Source organism: Rhinatrema bivittatum, chromosome 9 (assembly GCF_901001135.1).
Source record: "Rhinatrema bivittatum chromosome 9, aRhiBiv1.1, whole genome shotgun sequence".
Classification (NCBI taxonomy): Eukaryota; Metazoa; Chordata; class Amphibia; order Gymnophiona; family Rhinatrematidae; genus Rhinatrema; species Rhinatrema bivittatum.
This window is the reverse complement of record NC_042623.1, coordinates 149,962,151-149,988,261: the sequence shown is the minus strand read 5'-3', so window position 1 is coordinate 149,988,261 and position 26,111 is coordinate 149,962,151. Positions and strand designations below refer to the sequence as shown.

The 26,111-nt window shown below is 40.3% G+C and overlaps 1 protein-coding gene across 7 annotated transcripts in view; it reads right to left on the bottom strand.

Annotated features, from left to right (window-relative positions):
- Window positions 1-26,111, bottom strand: part of ACSL3 (acyl-CoA synthetase long chain family member 3) — a 223,908-nt gene that overhangs the window by 142,841 nt on the left and 54,956 nt on the right. For 4 of the 7 annotated variants that reach the window (XM_029615577.1, XM_029615578.1, XM_029615579.1 and 1 more), the window contains one exon: window positions 20,325-20,496. The exons of 1 other annotated variant lie outside the window; for it this stretch is intronic. The gene's annotated coding sequence lies outside the window, so the exon portion shown is untranslated. Of the gene's footprint in view, window positions 1-8,845; window positions 8,980-20,324; window positions 20,497-20,710; window positions 20,845-26,111 lie in introns of those variants that run through there. 2 more of the 7 variants (XM_029615581.1, XM_029615582.1) reach the window with 2 other exon arrangements.

The window sequence follows — 26,111 nt, the reverse complement described above, 5'->3', positions numbered from 1 at the left end:
AAGGCCCTTAGTGCTTTCTTGCAGTGTTATAAGCAATTTAAAACTCTCAGATGGCTCTTAGTGTCAGGTTAAGATATGCTTAGTCTGCTGTGTAATTCATGTAAATTTTTAAATTTGTGTTGGAGGTTTTTTTTAAAAACCTTTTTCCCCAGATTCAATTGTAGGACTCTTGATTTGCAAATGCTCTCTAATACATTTAGGTTCTCTTGCAAAAATTTTGGAAGAGATGATATCCTCCACTTCTTTGTAGCTTGATCCCTTTTTACAAATTCTATCTGCTCTTTAATTCTACCATTGTTATTACCATCACCAGTTCTTCCCAATATGTTGTAATTTTGGCATGCCCTAAGTTTACTTAGCATCTCAGACAACCAAAAAACGTCAGTATATTTCCTGAAGTCAGTCTTTCTTCTTGGTCTTACTTGACTTTCATCTGTTAGCTGTTATATAACTGTATTCCAGTTTTCCTCACATTCAATTCATTTAAAAAAAACAACAAAAAAACTATGGGGCTGATCTATCGAAACATTCCTCCAATGTGCAAAAGACTGCTCCAGATTTATCAGTGAAACCATTCCAGTATTTTTAAGAGGGAGGAGTCCTCATGTCCTATGGCTTGATCTGTGTATCTTGGAACCCACTTAGTCTATCTGGTTGCTAGATTTCCATCACCCATTTCATTTTGGAAATGGGAAGTTACCTTGTTGCATTTCAATTTATTTTTTTTTTGTTAAAAAAACAAATCCATCCAAACATTAAGTAAATCTCGGACCTTTCTTTCAAATTACAAAAAAATAATAAATTCAAAAAAATAATTTTTCTGTTATAAGATTCAAAAAGTTGAATCTTATAACAGAAAAATTATTTTTTTGAATTTATTATTTTTTTGTAATTTGAAAGAAAGGTCCGAGATTTACTTAATGTTTGGATGGATTTGTTTTTTTAACAAAAAAAAAAAAAATTTGAAATGCAACAAGGTAACTTCCCATTTCCAATATTAAATGGGTGATGGAAATCTAGCAACCAGATAGACTAAGTGGGTTACAACATATTGGGAAGAACTGGTGATGGTAATAACAATGGTAGAATTAAAGAGCAGATAGAATTTGTAAAAAGGGATCAAGCTACAAAGAAGTGGAGGATATCATCTCTTCCAAAATTTTTGCAAGAGAACCTAAATGTATTAGAGAGCATTTGCAAATCATGAGTCCTACAATTGAATCTGGGAAAAAGGTTTTTAAAAAAAAACCTCCAACACAAATTTAAAAATTTACATGAATTACACAGCAGACTAAGCATATCTTAACCTGACACTAAGAGCCATCTGAGAGTTTTAAATTGCTTATAACACTGCAAGAAAGCACTAAGGGCCTTATATGCAAATTTAAAAAAAAATCCTTGGCTAGTTTCAACACTCTCCAGTAAAATTACTGTTAAAATTGTTTCATCACTTCCTTAAAAGACAATTGGTTGAATGATGCTAACTAAGTGTAATCATCCACAATTATATAAAATGGAACCGAACCTCAATAATAACCTTGTGCCTCCAGTTCTGCATACATCCTGTGTTCATAGTAATTCCCTCAACAGTGAACAGAACTCTTATACTTCCTCCTTAATACTCCAGTTATATAAAAATGAAAATATTCAAATTCTGGTGTCGCCTCAGTAACAGCAACAAACTTCCTGCACAATCAGGCACTTGTGAAATAATAAAATCCTGCAAAAGCCATTCTACCTGTATAGTAAACCTACCATATCAAAACCCTAACTGCTACTACTCAATCAGCAACAACCCCACCTATGAAAGGCTGCACTGCAAATATTACAGCAGGTTCTAGGACGCCGAAACACCTAGTATTACAGGATGCAGAATGGATAACATGGCAAGCTGGATTACTTTAGATTGCTACATAGACCCCCACATGAGAGCAGAATAGCTTACCTTCAAGCCGATACTATAAAGTGCGCTCAGCCAAGTGCACTGTTTAACATGCAGTTGGACGCACATTTTCGACACGCGTCCACTACCCCTAGAACTCTTTTTAATATAGTTAAAAACCTCACAAAGCCCCTAAATCAGACTAACATATCTCTCCCCAAGGATAAATGTAACGAAATTGCCTATTACTTTAAAGAAAAAATATCAAATTTAATAATCAAAATTGATTCCACACCAAAGCAGGTAATAAACATGCCCAAAAAAAGAAGTTAATAATTGGTTAAATTTTGAAAGCATATCAAGAGATGAAACTGAAAAACTTATTATACACTGAATCCTCCAAATCATCCCTCTTGATGCTATTTCCACATTATCACTAAAAACGATAGCAAATCTTATCGCTCCCTCAGTTTCGTCTATAATTAACCTGTCTCTTCATGAAGGACATTTCCCAGACATATTAAAATGCGCCACAATCAAACCAATTTTAAAAAAACAAAACCTTGATCCAAAGGTATTGAGCAATCATCAACCTACATCAAATCTTTCATTTCTATCCAAATTAATTGAAAAGGTGGTGCAAAAACAACTTACAGAGCATCTGGAAGATAATAATATTCTTTATTCTTCTCAATACGGATTTAGGAAGCATTTTAATACAGAAACTCTTTTGCTAGCATTGACAGACACAGTACCGAGAGGCTTTGACAGTGGGCAAAGCTACCTTTTAATTCTGCTTGACCTTTCCGCGGCCTTCGATACAGTAAATCGTTCTATACTGCTAGATAGATTGGCTGATATAGGACTAAAAGAAACCACCCTCCAATGGTTCTCCTCCTTTCTTGATAAATCGCTCATATCAAGTTCAAGTAAACAAGACAACAGAGAAGATAACTCTTGATACTGGTGTTCCTCAAGGCTCAGCACTGTCGGTGACATTATTTAACATATATAATGTTGCCTTTATTTCATCTTTTATCTTGTCTAGGGCTCACATACTTTTTATACGCTAACGATATTCAAATTTTGGTCCCAATACATGATAGTATCAAAAAGACCTATTAATTAACTATACTCTAACAGCAATTAAACAACTGCTATCACACATGAAATTGGTCTTGAATATCGATAAAACAAATTATATTACTAGAAAGAAAACCCACAAATCTTAAACCAACCTAATCTGCTGTTCCAGGACAACAGTATAATCAAACCAATCGATAGTGCAAGGGACCTAGGAATAATTATTGACAAAGAACTTTCTTTCAAAAAACACATAACTAACAAAATAAGAGAGGGCCACAGCAAACTTTTGACTCTTAGACATTTAAAACCACTATTAACTCAAACTGACTTTAGGACAGTCCCCCAGTCACTGATCTTCTCCAGTACTGATTATTGCACTTCACTATTGCTAGGTTGACCATCTTCCACACTCCGCCCTCTTCAAGTATTGCAAAACGCAGTAGCCAGAGTCTTAACCGGAAGCAAAAAGAATGACCATATAACACCAACCCTGATAAACTTGCACTGGCTTCCCATAAAATACTGTATCCAATTCAAAGTACTTTGCATTATACACAAACAGACTGGTTAAATGCAGCAATCAGGTTGTACAAACTTCAAAGAAGCTTAAGATCATTGAATAAAGGATTGCTAACCATCCCTTCCGTAAATTCTGCCCATTTGAGTCAAGTAAGGGAAAGAACCATCTCTTTGGCTGGACCCAAGCTGTGGAATACTCTCCTGACTGAATTAAGGCTACAATTAGATATTAAAGCTTTTAAAAGAGGTTTAAAGACCTGGCTTTTTGGTAATGCTTTTAAGGATAATGAATGATAACAGCCCAAACAACTTTCATCAAGCACTACACTTTTAATCATTTTACTAGTTTATTTGATACATTTTAGAGTGATAAATATTGAACTTGTATTTTGTCTTTTATATTTTAAAGTATGTATAACACTTGTATTTTTAGATTTAAATATGTTTTCTTTTTACTTAATTTTATATGACGTGAATGTTACCGTTTTATCTCAAGCTTGTAAACCGTTGTGAAAGGCAATCCTAAATGACGGTATATAAAAATCAATCAATCAATCAATAAATAGTTTTGCTTCTTTCTCCAGGTTTGCCTATTTCGAGTAACCTTTTGTAGCAATTATTTTTCATTGGTTGTTGTGCCTCTAAATCCCTGCTTAGACCGCATTTTTTAATTTATTGATGCATGCACTCTAATGCAGTATTACAAAGACTTCCCAGGCATCCGTTCATGCATCAGTATGTTGTATTAACATTTCCTTTCCGTGTTCAATATAAGCAAGCTACTTCATCTCTTTTTCTCCATGCAGCAGACTAAATGACTAGACTCATTATCTTAACTCAGTGACTTGATAGTCTAAGACTGTTAATCTCTTCTGTTAGATTACTTGCTTTCACCATTAACCTATTTAAAAGTGTGACCTGCTGAAAAGTTTTCTGTTTATTTTGTTTTGCGGTGGAAAAATGTACACCCTTGATTCTGAACAGTTTTAACCCAGAGGATACAATGCATGTATTGTATGTATGTTAAACTCTTTTGGAAGATGTATCAAATTATCTACAACAATGAACGGGGCTTAACAATGATTTTTATTGTACTCTATTACAGTCCCAAGAGACAAAAGGGCAGCTACCTGGTAAATCCATGCTTGGCTTATTCAACTCACACTTGGGTTGGCAGCATAGCATATTGGCTGCAGCACAAAAAAATTGAAATTAGGAGGCCATGGGTCAATTCATCTATTCCCCCCTTCCTGTGTATTCTTCAGCAAGCAATTTAACCTTTTCAAACCTAGACTTTGTATTCAGTGGGGCAAGTCTTTTAGTAAAATGTAAACTCTTACTAATCCTATATAAATATTTATGTCAAAGTGTAAGAAGGGAGCCAGGAAAAGAATGCACCTTTATTTTGCTATGATGGCGGTAGACACAATGCAATAACTTTATTTCAATAAGTGTGCCAAGAATTTTAGATTGTGTGGTGTATAAATATTTTTAAAATAAATAAATACAGAAATGGCCTTTGATTTCAAAACCTCTCTCTCTTGGTATACAGCCAAACTAATGGGTTTATTTATTTATTTCTATAAGTTATGTTTGCTTTAGTTTAACCCAGTGCTTCCCAACCCTCTCCCAGAGGAACACCTATCTTGTCAGGTTTTAAGGATATCTGTAATGAATGTGTCCGAGATAGATTTCACTACACTGATTCCAGGGCCGGCGGAAGCACTAGGCAAACTAGGCCTGGGCGAGCCACATGGGGCCGCGAGCGGCGGTGGCAAAGAGGAGTGGAAATTCGGCAGGCCGCAAGTAGCACCTAACCTGCTCGATGCCCAGAAAATCAAGAACGAGGTAGGAGTCAGGGTCAAGACTGGGGGGGGGGGGGGGGGGGGGGGGGGGTGGCGGCAGCACAAGGTAGAAGGTACTTAGGGTGCTTAATCCCCTTGCACCGACCTGACTGTCTCTTCAATGTAAGGAAACTTCTCATGCATATTCATTGTGACAATCCTGAAAAGCCTACTGGATAGGTGTGCCTCCAGGAGAAGTTTGGGAAAAAATCTTAGCCTGTTCTCACAGTACTGCATACTATACTATTGCCACTCCTTTTTCTCCGGAGTACACACACATGCAGACTTCTTTCATTTCCTGGACAGGAATCTGCACCAAAGCTGCCAAATTACAGTTGGCTACCAACAGAAGTTTAGCAGCATGCAAGTTGCAGAAGACTGAAATGAAATTGCCAAGAAGTACATATCTGCCAGTGAAACTCAGCAGAACATTGCTTATGGCCCGTTTTAAAAGCGAATAGAGTGACAGAGGTTAAGTCTTATGAATCAGCCCCAAAATCCACCAAACACAACATGAAATATTGAATAAGGAAGGGTATCAGGAAGCCGGTAAATAAATGATGACTGGTCTTCTTTGTCAGTCACCCGAGAGAATCTATTTTTGGTGAATATATAAAGTCCCACCACAGTCCTGATGTTAACTAATGTCTCACCGAACCAACATGCTTGTTCGAGTCCTTGCTAAGGACCCCATCAAGCACATTGTGAGATGTGCTCTCTCACAGACCAGCATCATATTTCAGATAAGTTTACCACAGCTTTTTCCCCCCGACGTAGTTGGATCAATGAAATGTTAGCTAATATCAGGACTTTGGGACCTTTTTAGTGCATTTATATAAAAGCGTCTCTGCGTGCAATTTTAAAGCAAGCCATTTCTGCAGGTAAAGCACTCTCAATCTGACCAGAAACCATAGCGTTCACTAGAATCCTGAAACTGTTTGTTATTGTCCTTTCTGGACTCATAAAATGTTACTATGAGATATACTATTTTTCTCTTTTATATGTTAACTACTTAGTTACCCATAGAAATAATTTTCAAAGGCATTTGTAAGAAGTCACCTGGGTAAATTCTCTGAGCTGAAAGCTGCCCTCCACTAAGCAACCAAAAGCGCTCGTGTTGTGGGGAAAAAAAAAACAAAAAAAAAAAAACCCTTTCACAAGTGGAAAGCAGCAGCAGGGCAGCTCTGATACAGAGAATTCCACATGCACAATGGCAAAAAAAAAAAACAAAAAACCCCTTACAGAATTCTATTAATGATTGCCATTAACCTGGGCTGTAATCACTGCCATCTATCCTTCAGAAAGAAACTGAAAACCTGGCTGTTCACCCAAGCCTACCGTTGAACGAGCCCCTATCAACCAATATTGCCTCTCTCACCTTCCTACCCATTCCTTATTTCCTCCCTCCCCCCCTGCCCTGCCACCACCCCCCTGTTCCTCCTTCCTCAAAATAAAATCTCCAGCCGAATTCAGCAACTTTATGTTAACCTGATATGTCTCGCTACTCAATTGTTTTTCGCTGACTTATTTTCAGTACTCTCCAGTTGTTTTAGTTTGAAATCTTTCCTTTCTTCCAAAGCCCATGTTTATGCTCCCTGTTTAATGTAACTTTATCTTCTATATAGTTGTTAATTGGTTTCCCCCCAGTTCCATCGTAAACCGGTACGATAAGACCTAGTCTTGAGCATCGGTATATTAAAAGAACTTAAATAAATAATCATGTGAGTTTAGGAAAAAAAAAAAGAGTCAGTAACAAAGGCAATGTAAGCAAAGTAAACATGCTTTTTTTTTTTTTTAGTTTTATGTTAACACTAGCCAGGCAAAAAAAGGGGACTAGAGCAGCACTGTTGCTAATTTCAAGTTGTCTGTAAACCGATGTGATGTTACTAAACGAATATCGGTATAGAAAATCCCATAAATAAATAAAAATAATTCTTGCTTGTCCTATTAAGCATATTCATATCTCACACAACAAAAACGTAAGCTCTTATTTAAACAGGATCACACTGAAGTGCTACGGAACAACTTCTAAAACGTCTGAAGGCACATGTGAAAGGACGGGAGATGACACAAATGTTGTGAACAAGTAGTTTGGCTATCTGTAGGAGTTTCTGGAAACAGCATCTGCAGGAGCAGGAATCACCAAGGACAGAACAGGTTTCTCTCTTCTCATATCCCAGGTCACGAAGAATTATTTAAAAACAAATATAAAATAAAACCATATTTTAATACACTAAAACCTAACAGCACTTAGGATACCTTGGCAGAAGAGAGCACGGAACACCCACATGATGTCCTCAGCAATGGAAAAAAAACAAAAAAACCTCCTGTCTTTTCCTAAAGTGTGGTAACCCTCTGAACTATATGGAAGGTAGGTATGTAGTAGAGATGTGCATTCATTTTTGCCGAATTGGAAAATTGCAACGAAATTGTCCAATTCGGCATGTTTCAGGGAGCCTGAAAAAAATCAGGATTTTCCAATTTTTTCACAAAAATTCGTTTTTCCGATTAGTACGCACTAACGGGAGTCAGTGCGCGCTAACTCCCCGTTAGCATGCACTAACAAAAACTAACAAAAAGTAAGAAAAAGTAACAAAATCTAACGGTTTTTGTTAGTGCGCGCTAACGGGGAGTTAGCGCGCACTAACTAAAAATCGATTTTTCGCGAAAAAAAAGACCGGAACCGAAAAAAAACCCGACATTTTCCATGGCGGCCTGAAAAACGAAGAACGACACGAACACAAAAAACGATGCACATCTCTAGTATGTAGAGAAAACCATGGAGGGATGGGAGGTAAAGAAAGGGATCAGATTAAATTGAAGCTGAAAGAGACAAACAGAAAGAATCTGCAAGCACCTGAGGGGGTGAGGAAGCAAGTGAGGGTTCCCTGTTATGAGGAAACAACAAACTCATATTGAATTGTTTGCTATGTGGCAATACTAGCTGACTTATTGAGACATTAATGTAGCCCCCCCCCCCTTTTCGTGAGGGCCACCTTCCCGGCCCTCACGAAAACCCCGAGGTGAGGAAGCAGTTCTCCAGAACTGAGAGCGGAGGGCAGGTTTTCCTGCAGGGCCGGTGCCTGGCCGAGAACGCTCCATCCAAATGAAACACTCTCCAGTCTCTAACTGTGCTGCAAAGAAAAGAGGGTTTAATTCCGAGTCTTCAGCGCTAAACATAGTGACAGTCAAATATATGCAGGTAGAAGGACAACTTAAAAGAAATCACAGTTCACAGAAAGCTTTAGTCCTCTCTTCACAAACTCCCCCTTATGATGGTTTCTTGGTAGAGCAGCACAAGGTCTCCAGTAACTTTGTTACCGCTCCCTCCTTTGTCTCCTGTTGGAAAACCAGGCTAGTATTTTCTTCCACTCCTCCACCAGATGGATGGTTACTCACTGGGACTTCTTTACAGCTACAGGGTAAACCCGTCAGAAGAGCCTTCAAGATTCTCCAAGCCCAAGGTGGGCATTCTGTGGCTCAGTGTAGGGTCCTAATCCAGCAGAGTCCTTACCCTAGTAAATCCAGCTGTAACCTGCAGCTTCTGAGCAGTCTCTCACATTTTTTCCTTCGGCATCTAGCGATTTAAGTGGAAAATCCCCAGCCTCACTCCTGGCTGCTCCCTTCTGGGATCCTTCAGGAGGATCTCGGCTCCAACCAATTTCCTTCAGTGAAATCTCAAACAGCCCCTGACTCAGGAGAGCCAGGGATTTTTTTTATTATCTCTCCTCATTACCAGGCCCCGCCCAATTTTTTCAAGCCCTGGGACATGCGCGCGTAACCATTTTAAAATCCGCCCCTATGTATTCAGAAAGATCTTAATTTTCATTTTTTTTTCTTTTTTCCTTGGAATTTCAGTGTTTATAATAAAACTGACCTTTCCACTCATTTTTCTCCTCTGTGTTATAACAAAGCCTTTTTTTTTTTTACACTGACTTTTTTTGTTATAACATTGAAATTCCTGGGAAAAAAAGAATTAAAAACTGAAAATGAAAGTCCCTGAAGATCCTGTTCTTAGTTGTAGAATTTGAAACGGACACCTTTTAAGAAAGTACATTTGTGATTTCTTTTATTATTTTGCTGCTGTCTGGGTGTGTAAACATCCAAAAAAAACCCACATATTCTCCACTTTGTTGGCAGTGCTTCTTTTTCTTTTCTCTTTTTTTTTAAATTTTTTTTTTAAATGTAGCATAAAAGGATTTGAAAACCATCTGAAGGGGAGTATGTAGCTGGAAATGTATTTTAAGAATCAAACTTGAGAGTTCTCTTGTAGGGTGGAGAGTGTTCAGCTTCTGATTTCACTCTTCTCTCGCTGGCTCCTGCTTAGCTACATGCCTTGTCTAACTTTGACCTTTAGTCATGTGCTTTGCAATATTATCCGACCTGGCAGTGAACCCAGAGTATGAAAAGATTGATTACAGCCTCCGCAATCAATGTAATGCTTTTAATAACCTTTTCTTGGTGAAGCATGGCTTATAACCAGAATTGGCTGAACCTTAGTTAACATTGTGTCTGTTACATCATACTATGTAATTTTCAGGGATTTATAGCAGTAAAAATGTTTTGGGTGTGTTAGGAGCTTTTGTCCTTTATTGAAGAAATCTCTTAGCTTCTCGGCTCTAATAGAAAACTGTATTGGGGGAAAAATATGTAGCGTGCCCAGCAAGGTGGATAATCCTGCTTATATCCCCAGCACACATGCTCTCTGTCCTAATAGTAGGGGAGAACAGTCACTAATGAACTGGTCAGAAGTCCTTACTGGAAACAAAATAAGTTATGTTTTTACTTCAGTTTATAGAAAGAGGATTATTTTAGTTACTATTGTCCAAGCAAGGCTGTCAAAAATGTCCTCACATTTGTTTGCAAGGCATAATACAGTTTGATTAATTCACAGGCATCCAGAGCCACATAGTTGATTGAAAACCCTGTATACAAGTTTGATGCCAGTGTCCCCTTTAAAAGGGAAATGCTTGCCCATTACATAGTCTAAGCCCTGTAGCCACCATACGAGCGATCAGGTTTCAGCTCTGTTATTTCTCCATAGAGGTTCAAAAGCCACCTCTGCCAAGGTGACTTTTTATTCACCTTCCCAGTGCAATTTATCGAGGGCTGCTGACAGTTCTATTCTAACCCTGCAGTTTTTCCTGCAGACCAAGATTCCGGGTATTCTCTCTTGAATGCTAATCTAATCTCCACTCAACACCTGATAGCCTCCAGTGTGGGAATCCCTGCCCCACCACATTCTGTAGATATAAAAAAAGTTTCCTTCAGCATGCAGTGGCCTGTGAAGAAGGCATCTTTGCAATTTTGGAAGGCCAGGTACTATATCTTTTATTGTCTTTTTTTTTTTTTTTTTTTAATAAAGGTCTTGCAAACAATAGGTGCCAGGTCCATGGGGACGTGAGCACCTCCCAATATCTGTCAGCTGTCTGATCCACCACCTCTTCAGTATCTCAACTGCCACTCACCCACGGGATTAAAGAGGTGAGGGCAGGAGGCAGATCACACAGCTGACTGTTATTGGGGGGGGGGGGGGGTGCCTGAACACCCACAGGGCTGGCGCCTGTGCATCCTACAAAGATTCCTAGTAGAAATAGCTGGCACATGACGGCATGAAGCCACGAAGAATGTGACGGGCACTGACAATGCTCTGAGAGATTACCATATTGCCAAGTACTGTTTTTCATTTATCCCAAAATAAACCACTGACATGTAAGCAGACTTGTAGCCAATTGAGTCAAAGGGGAAGAAGGATTTAATAACACATTCAGTGACTTCTAGCTTTCAAGGCAATGTTGCTCAAGCATTGCTCAGCTAGTTTAAAAGGTTGCTGAGATTTGAGATATTAATGCTTCAGCGAATTGACTCTCTAATCACTAGGATCACTAAAAGTTGGAAGGAAGATCTCATTTTATTTATATTCCGCCTTCAGACACTTCAAAGCAGATTACATTCAGGTACTGTAAGTATTTCCCTATCTCCGCAGGGCTTACAATCTAACGTTTTTTTTTTTTGTTTTTTTTAATTATCTGAGGCTATGTACGGTAAATTGACTTGCCCAAGGTCATAAGGAGTGGCAGTGGGATTTGAGTACTGGTTTCCTTGGTTCACAGCCCGCTACTCTCACCATTAGGCTACTCCTCCAGCCTTAATATTATTTATGGGAAAGCCATGACACATGGGATTAAGCTTCCAGAAATCCTTGGTGTATCCTGAGAAATGTAATTTTTAAAAATCAGAATGAAGAATAATCTAGAAGGAAAAGAAGCATTATTATCCAAGCATCTCTCTCTCTATATATATAATAGGCTTGACCTTCTGGAGGGGGTCTGACAGTTGGTGAAGTGTGAATTACATAAGCCCACCCTCCACGGAGGATGTGTGTAAGTTCGGCAGCCACAAGGCTGAAGTACACGGGTGCGCTTTGGGGAATATCTGCAGCAGACCGTTGCTGGCGTGGGTTTTGGAGAAGGGAGGCAGCGATGGGATGGCGGACACAGTGGGGGGGGAGGGGGAAAACAAATGCTCATTCCTCCACAAACGTTTTGTCGTCTGCCAGATTTTAAAATCGGCTGGCAGTTGAAACAAGCAACCATTAAAGGTCTTCCTCCTGCACTTTGTGTTTGTTTCTCGGGCAGAATTCATTGTGTCCGGATCTTGGAAGCTCCTCGTCCTCTACCATTCTAACTATTAAGAAAAATCAAAGTAAAATTTGCAGGCTGCTGTGCTTGACCATGAAATAAGATTTACAGGCTGATACAGTAAGGAGAGATAGGAAGAGGTGCATTAGTGCCGGGCACACCCGCGTTTGCCGCACGCACAGTTCAGATCACAAACCGCTCGATACTGTATGTAAATAGCTTGCAAATGCAAGCCACGTCCAAGAAGCGTCCGTGAAGCATTAGGCCCGCGCAATCCATTTTACTGTATAGAGCGCCTATACAGCGCCTATACAGTAACCTGGGTGCGCTGGTACCTGTCATTTCAAATGACGTTTGAAATGACAGGTACCAGGAAGCGGATAAGTCTCCTACGCTTGGGCATCGGGGATTGCGAGTCCTCTCTCCCCCCCCTCCCGAAGCAAGGCGCAGGGCGAAAATTAAAACAAAAGTGAATAAAGTGTAACAAAAGTAAACTTACTGCATGTGAATTTTCTTTGAACAGTCCTCTCTCCCCTCCTCCCGAGGCGCGCACCGCGGCTCCCCTGCCTCCCGGGGGCAGCCGGCGGTGAAAGCGGCTTCCAGCGGCCCCGCCAGCGAAGGTGAATGAATGTGCACTTGTGCGTGCAATTTGGGCGCTCAAGGCGTGACGTCACGACGTTTGGCGTCACGGCGTGTGACGTCGGCGTTCGCTAATGCACTGTCTTGCGTGTCCAAATTGCATTCATTCGCCTTCACCGGCGGGGGCTGCTGGAAGCCGCTTTGGCATCCCTGCCCCCGCCAGCGAAGGTGAATGAATGCACGCCTGTGTACGCCTGTGCATGCAATTTGGACGCTCAAGGCAGTGCATTAGCGAATGCCGTCACACGCCGTGACGTCAAACGTCGTGACGTCATGACGTTTGACGTCATGACGTCACGCCTTGAGCACCCAAATTGCACGCACAGGCGTACACAGGCGTGCATTCATTCACCTCCAGCGGGGGCTGCTGGAAGCCGCTTTCGCTGCCAGCTCCCTCCGCCTGGATGAATGCACGCCCGCCGGCTCCTGCCTGGATGAATGCACGCCCGCCGGCTCCTGCCTGGATGAATGCACACCCGCCGGCACTACGGGCGTGCATTCATTCACTCACCTTCGCCGGCGGGCGTGCATTCATCCAGGCATACGGGCATCCATTCATCCACCTTTGCCGGCAGGGGCTGCTGGAAGCCGCTTTCGCCGCCGGCTGCCCCCGGGAGGCAGGGGAGCTGCAGTGCGCGCCTCGGGAGGAGGGGAGAGAGGACTGTTCAAAGAAAATTCACATGCAGTAAGTTTACTTTTGTTACACTTTATTTACTTTTGTTTTAATGACATGTTGAGCCGATTTTCACCCTGCGCCTTGCTTCGGGAGGGAGGGGGGGGGATTTTGACCGGAGCCTGCCTATTGCTGTCACACCACACTAACACCAGGGGGTAAGGGTCCCGGGGGGTGAGGGGGTCGTTTGCCCATGAAATTTCGTCTCTCTGACCTGACGCTCCACACTAACGCAGGGGTAAGGGTAGGCGGTAAATTAGCAGGTTAAACACGCGGCAAAACTGCAGGTTAAAAAGGCGATAGTCGGGGCGAACATTACTGTATGGGAGGGAATAGCTAATCGGAGCGTTTACATCTCATATACATGCTGCGGGCGGAAAGGGTTACCAGTTGATTTAAAGAAGCGGTAAGGATGAGTTAAAAGGGATAGTGAATCGCAGGTTGGACTTACGCAGCCAAATTGTGAGTTAGAAGCGGGTTAGAAGCAGGGTAACCGTGGCCGCGCTTTACTGTATCGGCCTGACAGTCGCGCATCCCCTAATTAATGTGCACATTGGGCTTCTAAAATTCACCTTTTAAGGTTGACCTGAGATGCAACTCGACTGCTGTAAGAGGGAAATTTGCCTAGTGTGAGCAGCTCAAGCAGTGCCTCCTACATTCCAGGACTCCTAACCCAGTACCAACCAGGAGCGCATGAAAATGCAACTGGTCAAATTTTATCAATAAAGAGCATTCTATCCCTCCGGCTAAGCAATGTAGCCAGAGTTTTACTCCCTAGGTTTCTTAGAATCAGAAATCATACTATCAGATTTTTATTTTTTTTTAAATTCTTGCTTTTATACCTTTGAAATGAGATAAAATAGAGGAAAGATCCTAGGGTAGTTGCAATTAAAGGCTCATAGAAACATGATGGCAGAAAAAAAGACCATATGGCCTATCTAGTCTGCTCATCCACCAATTAATTTAGCTTTATAATTCCCATCACTCCTTTAAAGATCCCGTATATTTATCCCATGCTTTCTTGAATTCAGACACTGTTTTTGTCTCCACTACCTCCACTGGGAGGCTGTTCCATGCACCCACCACCCTCTCTGTAAATAAATATTTCCTAAGATTACTCCCGAGTCTACCCATTTCCCCCCTCTTTCTAGAGCCTCCTTTCCATTGAAAGAGGCCCATCTCTTGTGCATGGAGACCACTGACATATTTAAATGTCTCTATCATATCTCCCTTATCTCGCCTTTCCTCTAGGGTGCACACGTTTATCGTTAAGTCTATCCCCATATGCTTTGGAATGAAGACTACCGACCATTTTAGTAGCCACCCTCTGCCACCGAAACCATCTTGTTTAGGTACCAGATCCCAGCCCTAGTTTTGTATATAAACAGCAGTGCTCTTCTCAGCATTTTCCTCCTTGTGCATGATGGAAAGTGTGTTGCTACTGGCATAGCAAGACTAACCAGTGGGAAAATTATTCTAAAATTAGACATGACTGAAATTTCCAGCTTGGATAGAGTTGTGTGGATAATCTCTCTTGCTCTGACCTGTTCATTCTGTTTTGGCTTCTGATAGTCAATAAATGTTCATCCAATTAAAAAAAAAAGATATGGTGTTATATTATTTTTTGTTTGTTAATCTTTATTCCCATACATGAGTCGGGGGGGGGGGGGGGGGGGAGAAAAAAAAAACCTCAATACACAAAGAACTTATTTTAGATGTGAGGGAGGAGAGATTAACATTGTCATTGGGAAAAGCTTCTAAAAAAGTGCAGCTCCTTTTACATGGGCAATGTGCACCTGACAGATTTCAAAGGCCTTCACCAAGGACTTTAAATACAAAAAGGTGGCATTGTTGATAGTATTAACACAAAACTGTTTACAGTATGCAGATACCATGTTGAATCGACAAACACTGACCCAGGATTAACCAAACTCTCCACGCCTAGCTCGTGTCTTCTAAAACATTTTGTTTTATGTATTTTTAAAGAACTTTGAGACCCTGCAAAAATATTGGATCCCACCAGCAGACCTACATATCTATAGGTCCTCCAGTATGTCTCCATTTATTCCTCAACTTTTCAAATCCACGTTTAAATAAATACACAATGCTGTTCCAAAAAGAGAGGAGTGTAAATAAACATATGAAAGCTTATTTGCTCTCAGATTCAAATTATTAGGAAGAAACAGCAGCCAGAGAACCGCTTTAAATAAAATTACAATTAATGCTATATTTAGAAATAAATCTACCTCTCTAAAACAAGCACAATTACCAAACATAGGACCAAAAACACAAAAGATGGGATACGTCCTGAACATTTCTTCACAATACATTTTTATAGAAAAACAAAAATCTATTTTATCATTATTTACACACAAAAAAAATATATATGAAGGGCAAGTACCCTGTATCAACAATAGGCACAGTCAAAAGACATCACAATACATCATTATTACATACAAAGAAACCTCCACTGAACCAAGCCAGCCCAGTCTAAGTCTATTCGACCCGCGACCCAATAAATAAACCCTGCCATACCAGACAGACTCCCCTGTCATCTAACTCTGATTCTTCCTTTTGCTCATCTTATTCCTAGGAGTACATTTCTTCTCCTCACACACCATGGCATACCTTTCATTAGAAAAGCATCACAGTTATCACTCCTCCACCCCACCCTCCCTCAAGTCCGTTCTTCATGCTATAATCGCACAATACCCATACATATTACATTGGTATCAGCATGCGGTTTTCATAAAAGGTCAGCATGCAGGGCCCTGATCTACTCCTATTCAAAACAAGGAGGACCAAGTAGGAAGGGCTTTCAAAAGTTTTTAAAAAAATTATATATATATATATATATATATATATATATATATATATATATATATGGTGAGGACCTATCTGATGAACTTTCTGCAAAGTATGATTTTGCAAGGAGTCTTAAAAGCAAAACCATGTCAGAGCAGAGACTTATTCTACATGAACAGCTGAAATGCTCCCCTACATATGCAGTCCTAAAGTGTAACATTACATAACCTTGATCAGGGAGGGGAGGGGAGGGGAAACAGTCTAGCATTGCATGGCAATTTAAAAGCGCATGTCCTATTAAAAAAAAAATATATTTTTTTTTTTTTAAATATAGACTTTAGAACTCACCAGTGTTTTCAACAGGTAAGGGGGACAGAGGCAGACTCCTCTCTAACCTTCCATCTGCTCAGCAAGGCACTGCAAGACCCAGACGCAGGGGACACAACGGGGCTCTCAGCTCGGTTTCCTCTAACTACAACCCAGTAAGGGAGGGCTGGGCAAGGCTGGGGGGAGGAGGCCAAAGAGCACCAGGACCTCCCTTTTCTCATCTGTGCTGGGATCCTCAGGCGGTGCCGCCTGCGCCAGCGTGCGTCATCACCCACGGAAAAAAGAAAACTTAACACGCAAACACATTTTATTTCATAGAATATGCTAATAAGATTAACAAAATTGTTTTCCCCTCTTTCTTTGGAGGCCTAGCCCCTTGTCAGGAGGTCTCCCTCCTCATCGGGGATATGATTGCTTCACAGAAGCCGGATAAAATCCTATGCTTTGAAAGGTTTACTTTGCAGAAGAAGAAGTGGTCTTTAGTTGCAAGTGCTTCAGTTTGCTGGATAAATGTAACTTCCAAGCTGTCTGTATCATACTGCACCGTGAAGAAGGCAACAAGCTCGTTTTCTGAATTCTCATATCAATCAATTACCCAGCAAGTGAATGTTACATGAAGGCAAGGGCGGCTAGAACTTCCTGATCGTGAGCCCCCAAACTGGCCTACTCCTACTTAAATTTATTCTTACTACATTAGAACAAAATGCTTGCCTTATTATAGTATATATGCATTTGTACTCTTGCACACATCTTTAATATTCTTGCCTTTTTGACCCATGGGACCCTTTGTTACCTACTATAACATTCTGTTTCACACCAGCTGACTTCTTATGATCCGCCTCTTGTCTTTAGCCATACCAACCCTCATCTTTAGCAATCTGTATTGAAATTTTCATTGTAAGCTGCCTTGAGACTAATTTAGGAAAAGATGGGATACCAAATGTTTATAAATAAAAACCAGCAATAAGAGATATTTAACTAATAGCCAAAATTAACTTGGATTTGAAAGTCAAAAAAAGAGTACACTCATACAGCAGCACAGTACACAACCCAACGTGCCCAAAATGGCTTTTATGTTTTAGAGCCATGCAAAGTTGTTTTAAGCCAATAGCACATTAAAGTGAGATCTGAAATATACTCAAGGGGGTTTTTGTTGGGGGTTTTTTTTAATGGAGACGTTCCTAGCTTGATTTTTTTTTTTTGTAATAGAAGTGAAACAGCTTTTCCTAAGTGGTAGCATTATAAAATCAGCAAAACAGCTGAAGTCCAAATTTGTGTTCTATACTGCAAGGTCAATATACTTTGCCCATTCCTCATGTAATATCACAGAACCCACCCAATCTCAGATTTTGCATTCACAGCTCAGGATCTTCTGTGCTCATACCGTATGTTCTTTAATTCTGTTACTGTTTTGGCTTTCACCAGAAAGGAGGCTGTTCCATGTATTACCCTCCACCCTTTCTGCAAAAAAAAAAAAAAAAAAAAAAAAGGGTTCTGGAGTTGATGACCTCTGAGCCTCATGTGATGTTAGGGAAGTCCTTTTCCAATGAAAAAATGCTTGCTTTTTGAGCATTAATATATTTGAAATCTTGATATCACTACCCCTCTATTCTTAGGGCAGACATAATTAGGTCTCTATCTTGATTTTTGTTTAGTCTATGGCATCCAAATGACAGGAAATATTCATATTTTTATAGATACTACTGTCAAATTGGAGATATTCACAAGACATTTGGCAGGGGAAAAATCATAACCTGAAAAAAGATATTTGGAGTGTACAGAAGGAACAGCTACTATAAATGCTCCTTTAATACCCTCTGCTCGGCCCACAGACCTGTTTAACTCTACTGATTTGACTTTTATTCACTGCCCAGAGTCCACAGACCTAAAATATTTTTACTCTTGCTCAAGGCTGGCATTATTTCCTATATGAGCAATCCGACATTTATGAATTGCTTTCCAGATTAAGAATCACTCAGGTTTTTATTCTTATTCACAACTAGGAAAAACTAAAATCTGGTTGCAACAAACCCTTTTCTTTTATTCTATCACATAATGCCTCACCTTTTTGTAGAATCGTATCTGCAACATGCACACATCATGACTGCCCCAATCTAAAACCTATATTCTGTACATTCATGTCTTTACTCCCTCTCACACTCACTCAGTCACATTTAATATACCCGGCTGCACTCCACATACCAACTAAATGCAGGAAAACATTTTTACACATTTACAACTCTTGGCTGCTCTCCTATACAGCATACAACCGTATTCCAAGAGCTGTAGGAAAATTGCTCAGTCACATTAATAAGCACAGCTCATCCACACAGAGTGCTTAGAATACTACGTATCACCACTGCATAGTCATCTCTCTAGTACACAACGTAGTGCACACAGTTCACACATCCTTCCCTCGTGCCACGTACTTAAGACTAGCAATTACAAATCCACATTATGTTTCTGTATTTACTGTTTTGTGACATGAATGTACTGAAAGCTCAGACATCACACAGTGCAAATAAAAAAATGTAACTTGACTACAAGACAGAAAAAAAAAAGCAAAAAGAAATACTGCTACACCCTCTGGCACTTTCTAGCAGGTGGAGGTGATAATGACAGGTGCGGTATGTGAAATGACCCTTCCTGCCTTTTGACTACTGCTACTGGCAGAGAGGAAGGGGGAAGGAGGAGTTGGAGCTTTATTTCTATGGCTGTTAAAACTATTCATCCTGCAACTGCAATTGCCAGGAGCATCATGCCATTTGTGTGCCTAAAAAAGAAGAGAAATATCAGGGGGCAAGCACATAAACCTCTTAAACTCTAAGACCAAGATTCATGGCAAATAATGCCTACAGAGAACAGAACACTGATAAATGACATTAGTGGCCAAGACATAAAGTGTCATAGAGATAAAGGCCCACCACAGGAATACCACAAATAATTTGTCAAAGGGTTAACAATTAAATCCAACTCAAGAATGTAGCAACCAATGAAAACTTGTGGCACTTGGAAGAACATATGTGAACATAAACCTCATCCCCCACCATAGTAACAGATGACAACTGTACGGTGAACAGTAAGAATTTACTGCTACATGCAAGCACTTCGGGTGGCACACAGTAGGACAATCTGTGTGATTGCACAACAAATTGGAAAAGTCTCAAATATATGAATCTGTGACCTTGATGTCCTTTGAGCATTTGTAAGAATCAGATAGCACAGGATTTCACACTTGCAGACAGATGCATGCACACACGCAACATAACTAGAAAAAAAGGATCACATCACTCCAGTTTTAAAGGACTTACCTTGGTTGCCAGTAGAAAGTAGAATAACTTATAAAACCTTATGCATTATTCACAAAATATTATATAGTGATATGTCTGCCTGGTTAAATTCTACGATAAAACTACATATCCCTCAGCGTAATCTAAGGTCTGCCAATAAAGCACTTCTGACAGTTCCAGCAGTAAGGTCTGCACATTTAAGCGAAGTAAGGGCCCGTGCAATTTCTATTGCGGGGCCGGCCCTCTGGAACCAACTGCCTCAAGAGCTACGGCTACAAGATAATTTGAAGAGATTTAGGAAAGATCTCAAAACATGGCTTTTTAAACAAACTTTTGAAATGGTCACTGAAGCTTAATCCACTTTTTTATATGATTTCTTCTTCTTCTTTTAGTCTGTTCGTATCTATTTTAATATTAATTTTAGTTCTATTTTAGATAGTTTTTGATTGGATTTTATTTCTTTGGATATTTTTAAGATATATTGTTATTCTTTTTTCCCTTTTATGTTGTTCTTAAAATGTGATTATTGTAAACCGTGGAGATAGAACTTGTTTCTGTGCAACGGTATGTAAAAATTGTATAAATAAATAAAAATAAATAACTTAAAAATGTACTCACCGTCTCAATGAAAGTGATGTGTCTGTACTGGAACTCTAGTGAAATGTACTATCCTGGACCACCATGCATCCACTGGAGCAATCTGATACTTGGTGATCTTGGTCACTGAACCTCGGAGGGAGGATGACCCTTCTCTGCACCTCAAGAGGATATTAGCTTCGCCACCAATAAACTGAAAAATCAAAAACAATGAATCCATGTCAAGCAAATCAATGAATCATATATAAAACATAGGTACATTTTTTAGTACCTCACTTTGTAATGCTAGATTTATCAAAAGAACCATGTACGTACAACATTACCTACACTCAACAAACCAAACCTGAAAAACAGCAAGGCACGTTAACAGGCAGGCAGGCAGGCAGGCAGGCAGACAGAAGACCTACCAGCTGTACAAAGATGAACAGTCTGCGCTCCCTTACAACCAGGCATGCAGGCACTGCAATTCTAATCTCCGGAGTCAGACAATGATGAAAACCATGTTAGGAACACGATACAAAAGTCCCATGCATGACCACAAAGGTGACGTTGCAGAAGAGTTTAACGGGTCTGTGACTAATTCACACAGCTGATGGTAAAAAAAGATTTCTATTAAGGGCTGAAACTGCAAGGCTAGGAAATGCTATGCAACCTTATACACACTTACTCTGAGCTCAACCATTGCCTAACTCAGTTTCCCAACTCTCTCTTAGAGGCACACTTGCTCTGTGTTCAATCATTGCCTAAGTCAGTGTTTCCCAACTTTCTCCTGGAGGCACACTTAAGAAGTTGGGTTTTCAAGATTGCCACAATAAATATGTATGAGATAGATTTGCACACATTGAAGACCCAGGGCATGCAAATCTATTTCATACATATTCATTGTGGCAATCCTGAAACTCCAAGTGGATAGGTATGTATCCAGGAGGCAGGGGTCGGGAAACACTGGCCTAACTGGTAACATATGTGCTTACTTTACAGCCCATACGCAAAGATTTTCAAAACACAAGGTATGTGCATACATTGCCTTTGAATATCAGCTCGTTATGGAGCTATAAGTATGCATGCATGCTTACACTGTTAAACAGTATAAAGTATGTGCTAAAGTGGCATATCCATAATGCATACTTTTATAAATGAAACACACACATGCAATTTTCAAACATGATAGTGAAAAAATATTTTTTGCCAGCTAACAATCCACTTAGCCAAAACAACAGATTTTGTGGGGATAATCTATTTTTATCCATGAAACAAGCATCTAAGCCTTTGAAAATTCATCCCTTTGTGTTTCATGAGCATGCAAATAGGTCTGCAATTGATTCTTCTGTTTTTTCAACCCTTTTAAAATATGGAATCCAAGGCTACAGTTCCCTTGGTCAAATGTGATCTTGAAGAACTTACTTTAGATAGCATGTTATGATCGGTGCCTTCAAAGTGATAGAGAATAACTGATGCCAAATCACTTATGTCCAGATGTATTCACTCTTTTTGAATGCCATGGCTGCCTGCATTTCCTCCTTACTTCCATTATGCCTGAACTGTACATGACACACAATGGGAGTCAATGGGCTTCCATGACATAGCATGTCTTGAAAGTGGTAAGAGGCGGAGGATGCCTGTGTGCGTCAAACCTTCCTTCCTTTGATAGTTTGCTCTGAATTGGTCAGTTTATATAAGTCAGCCAATGGTTTCTAGGAGAGGGAGTAGAGAATTAAGCTTCCTAGTTTTGCCAACAACTAAAAGTTTTGTTTATGAAAAGGTTTGCTTCTCCTTGATGTGTAGTGCTCATCATAAGGGATTGAGGGGCAAGGCAAAGTTTGCAACGGGGCTGAGAGAAAATGTTTCTAATCTTGTGTGCATCCTTCCTAGCTTTTGCAGAAGGGTGTCACATCATTCCAAACAACTTTTCAAGTGTATTGTCAAGATTTCAAATAATCTCCTCCTCTTGAATCCTATGGCATTAGCACATGCAAGTAATTCTGAAAATGTATAAAATTAGATAGCATAGTGAACGAAGCGTGGCTGAGAGATTTTTTGACTTCTTATCCTTTGTTCAAGCTGACATCTCAATGAGAGCAAGCTCAGCAGTTTAATGCTAGTACTGTCAAAAAGACAAAAATGAGGCATATTGTACGGAAGGAGATATTAAACAAGATCAGAGTGAAGGTCTGTCTAAAAACAAATATCAGGATCTCTGACTAGCTTTTATTTTTATACATAGGATGTTACTTTTATTCATCATACTTGCCAAACATCTTGACTGTAAATTTTAAGTTCCTACTTTGCCTGAATCAAGCCTATTACCGCATCATTGTAGCATAAATTTGCAAAAGAGTGTATCAGAACTTAGATTTTGCCAATACACACAAACAATCTCATGAAACTGTACAAAGGGTTTTTAAAAGTACTTTTCTTTCATTTAACTATAAGTTTAGGGGTGGATTTTCGAACGTGCGCGTCCATGTGCGCGATGATTTTACATGCGCGCATCACCGCACGCATGTTATAAAATGATATCCGCGTGCATGTGCGCACCGGATTTTAACATCCACACGCGCATGTGTGGACAGGACGCGGATCACGCGCATGGGGGAGGGGAGGGTTTTTATAAAAATACACACACCGATGCGATCGGGCCTTTGCCCAGTTCTCTTTCAGTCCGCTCCAATTAAGGAGCGGACTGGGAGGGAATTTTCCTATACCCCTACCTACCTTGCCTCCCTTTTCCCTTCTCCTCCCCAACCCCTAAACTAACCCTACTTATCCCCTATTTTGTTTTTCATTTTTTTTTACTTACTGCTCCTCCGGAGCAGAAGTAATTTTCGTGTGCCAGACTGCCGCCGGCACATGCTTCTCCGGGACAGGGCTTCATGGCCACTGACCCAGCCTAAGCTTGCAGATCTGGTTTTGCATATTTGTGTGTTATGTACAAAACACAAAAACAAAAAGATCTTCATCTGCCTTACAGGCTCTGCATGCAACAGAATCAGACAGTATTTGAAAATCATAGATGGGTTGTTTCTCTCTTAAGAACCAAACTCATTTCAACTGCTTATTTATTTCCAGAATTTCTATTCCACTGATCCACCAATCTTGCTGTCACTATGCTATCATCATACAAGATGGTGAAAAAATTCTTCAAACTATATTTTACCAGTTACAGATATTAAATCTTTTCATAAGTAAAAAAAAAAAAAATGTATGCAGATAAGAAAAATTCTGTTTTAACCCACATAAGTCTGGCCCTTTAAATATATCCCCAGCAAACTTTCTTTAAACATTGATAAAACAGAAATAATCTCACAAGGAAGACAATCATCGAACAAATGCCTCCATTTAAATTTGGCTCAAATGAGATAAATATCCCAAGCTACTTTCATTACCTTGGAGTAATCCTTTACAAGAGACTCTAAAGGACAGCACACATCAGAGCTATTATATAAAAAAAAAAAAAAACTGAATACTTAAATGGTTAAATCCACTTTTTAAGCATGAAGATTCAGACTGTACTGCAAACACAGACTACTGTAACTCCCTACTCCTGGGACTTCCTAGTGGCACTCTGAGGTCCCTTTAACTGTAAAGAACTCAGCAATAAGAGTTTAGATTTCCGTGAGAAAATATGATCACATTACCCCAACATTAGACTTTTTCCATTGCATCCGGATGCAATCTCATATATATTATAAAATATTAACATTGATTACTCCTTGGGGAATTCTGCACGCAAAATTTTAAAATTCTGCATACTTTATATTGGTCAAAACAACAATATACTTCCAAGTTCGAGTAATTAACTTAAAATGTAATACAGACAAGTTTTTACTCAAAGATGCAGAGTTTTAAATATTTTGAGCAGTATTCCTTTAGACGTGCACTGTAGGAGTGTCCCTTCCACCCTCTCTCCCTACTCACCTGGTAAGACCCCTTTCATACTGTCCTCACAGGCTCTAACTCCTCTGCTCTCCATTGTTTCTTTCCTCCCCTTCCAGGCTCCACCCCTTCCACTATCTTCACCCCACCCCCAGCTCTCCCCTCCAGGCTCCACCCCTTCCTCTATCTTCACCCCCTAACTCTCCATTCCCAGAGTTTGTCCACTCTCTCATACAGCCCTTCACACAGGCTCCCTCTCTCATGCACACACACACACACAGTGTCCCATACCCTTGCACACTCACACATCCCTGCACATAGGCTCTCTCTCTCATTTACACATACCCCTTTACACAGGCTTCCCTCTGTCCCACTCTCCCACTCCCTCAGGTAGGTACACAGGCTCCATGCACAGAGTTTCCAACATCTTCAGCCACAAGCCGGTTGGGCTCCGCTCATGGCAGCCAGGACTCACCTGCGACCCACTGGGAATCTCCAAATTCTGCACAGGAGAAAAATGCTGCACAAATTCTGCATTCTGCAGTAGCGCAGAATTCCTCCAGGAGTAACAGATTCATAAGATTCTAACCAATGATAATACTGTTTGGCTGGGAGGCGCATTATAATTTTATGCCCTGCGAAATAAGGGTTTCCTACAGATACCATCATAACACCGTGCAGTTCACGAAAGAGCAATCTCAATAGCAGGACCAAGACTATGGAACTGAATGCCGGAATCCCTAAAAACAATTGATACTAATCTTTTAAAAGAGCCTTAAAAACCTGACTCTCTACAGCAGCCTTTGCCACTAAATAACCAGGCAGATATGTGCATTTGCAGAATCCAAGAAATGTTTGTGTTACTGATCATAGGCGATTTAGCATAATTCAATTAGGAACAAGGCGGCAACATTTTCCATAGAAAAAAAAAAAAAAAAGAAACCTTAAGGACAGACACATTGTGATGGTTAGGGTTTTTACTTAGATATTTTTCAACATGGGCCCATCTACCCAGAATGTTAGAGGACCAAAATGTGGAGCTAACAATGCCAGCTAGAACAGTACAGCAGTGCCTATGTTCTGAGCTTCCAGGGAAAGGTGGCAATATCAAACAGCATAGAGTGGTGGTAAGGTTTTGCTATGCGCTTGGTGTAATGGGTAGAGGGGGTCAGAAAGGGCAGTTGGCTACTATGGCTTATAGTCTCCAGTTAATATCACAAAGGACAGAGAATGATATTTTGCAGGCATTCAAGCTTGTGCAGCCAACAGCTTGGAGAAAGATCCGTAGCAGAGAGTGGTATTAAGGGCAAGGAAGGACTTTGGCCAACGCTAGAACAAATGTTAAGTAGCAGCAATTGGACAGACTGGGTGAAGAAAATGGCCCTGAACTGCTGACATCTATTTACTATGTAAATGTGAACTACAGAATGACAATTTTTTTTTTTTTTAACAGCCGCGCAGGCATATATGTATGTCGGCTCGTGCCCAGAGACACAGCCATTTTATAAACATGCGTGCGTTCATGCGCACATGAAAAACGGCTGTACGCACGTAAGTGTGCACAATTTTATATGGACGCGTGCTTGTGCATGCAAATGGCGACTCTTCCACGTAAGGGGTGGGGGGGGGGGGAGATTAATTAGATATGCGTGCTGTCACAATAGCCCTTTTCCCAGTTCATGGATTGGATTTCTTAACCCACCCTGTTATTTAGCCTCCCTTTACTCTTAATCCCGACCCTTAAAACCCCACTGATTCGCCTAGTTTTGTTTTGTTTTTTTAATTCTTACACGCTGTCCATAGCAGAAGTAAAGTTACGTGGTAGGGGACTCTGATGCGTGCAAATGCTTACGTGCACATTTATTTATTTTATTTTTATTTATTTAAACGCTTTTATATACCGACAACCGTTTGCACATCGTGTCGGTTTAC